Consider the following 1774-nt stretch of genomic DNA (forward strand, 5'->3'; position numbering starts at 1 on the left):
AGAAAGCAACCGTGAGTACTCATCCAAAGTACTCGCAAGCAAGGAACTACACTACATATGCATGGGTATATGTGTAAAGGGCATATCGGTGGACTGAACTGCAGAATGCCAGAATAAAAGGGGGATAGCTAATCCTGTCGAAGACTACGCTTCTGGCAGCCTCCGTCTTACAGCATGTAGAAGAGAGTAGACTGAAGTCCTCCAAGTAGCATCTCCAAGTAACATCTCCAAGTAGCATCTCGAGTAGCATAATCCTACCCGGCGATCCTCTCCTCGTCGCCCTGCGGAAAAGCGATCACCGGGTTGTATCTGACACTTGGAAGGGTGTGTTTTATTAAGTATCCGGTTCTAGTTGTCATAAGGTCAAGGTACAACTCCAAGTCGTCCTGTTACCGAAGATCACGGCTATTCGAATAGATTAACTTCCCTGCAGGGGTGCACCACATAGCCCAACACGCTCGATCCCATTTGGCCGGACACACTTTCCTGGGTCATGCCCGGCCTCGGAAGATCAACACGTCGCAGCCCCACCTAGGCAAAACAGAGAGGCCAGCACGCCGGTCTAAACCTAAGCGCACAGGGGTCTGGGCCCATCGCCCATAGCACACCTGCACGTTGCGAGGGCGGCCGAAAACAGACCTAGCCTAGTGGTGTTCCAGTCCAATTCGGCGCGCGCCGCTCCGTCGCTGACGTCTGAAGTGCTTCGGCTGATACCACGACGTCGGGATACCCATAACTACTCCCACGTAGATGGTTAGTGCGGATAGGCTCGTAGCCGACTCAGATCAAATACCAAGATCTCGTTAAGCGTGTTAAGTATCCGCGAACACCGAACAGGGCCAGGCCCACCCGTCTCCTAGGTGGTCTCAACCTGCCCTGTCGCTCCGCCACAAAGTAACAGTCGAGGGCCGTCGGGAACCCAGGCCCACCTCTACCGGGATGGAGCCACCTGTCCTTTCAGCCCCCTCGTCAGAATCACTTGCGGGTACTCAATGAGCTGACCCGACTTTAGTCACCATCTATATAGTATGTATGAATGTATAGTATATACCCGTGATCACCTCCCAAGTGATCACGGCCCGATAGTATAGCAAGGCAGACTGACAAGAATGTAGGGCCAATGATGATAAACTAGCATCCTATACTAAGCATTTAGGATTGCAGGTAAGGTATCAACAGATGTAGCGACAATGCCAGGCTATGCATCAGAATAGGATTAACGAAAGCAGTAACATGCTACACTACTCTAATGCAAGCAGTATAGAGGAGAATAGGCGATATCTGGTGATCAAGGGGGGGGGGCTTGCCTGGTTGCTCTGGCAAGAGAGAGGGGTCGTCAACTCCGTAGTCGAACTCGGTGGCATCAGCGTCGGTCTCGTAGTCTACCGGAGAGAAGAGGGGGAAGAAATAATGAATACAGAGCAAACAAAGCATCACAAAATATAACAAGGCAATACGCGGTGTTCGGTGTGCCCTAACGCGGTAGTAGGTGATACCGGTGAAGGGGGGAAAACATCCGGGAAAGTATTCCCGGTGTTTTGTGTTTTCGGGCAGAGGAGCCGGAGGGGGAAAGTTGCGGGTTCGATAGGTTAGGGGGGTGTGGCGGACGAACGGACTGCGTATCCGGATTCGTCTCGTCGTTCTGAGCAACTTTCATGTAGAAAGTATTTTCATCCGAGTTACGGATTAAAAGATATGATTTTCTAAAGATTTTATTAATTTCTGGAATTTAATTAATTAATTAATTAATTCGAAAAATGAATTCATGACGTCA

This window comes from Triticum dicoccoides, chromosome 4A (assembly GCF_002162155.2).
Source record: "Triticum dicoccoides isolate Atlit2015 ecotype Zavitan chromosome 4A, WEW_v2.0, whole genome shotgun sequence".
NCBI lineage: Eukaryota > Viridiplantae > Streptophyta > Magnoliopsida > Poales > Poaceae > Triticum > Triticum dicoccoides.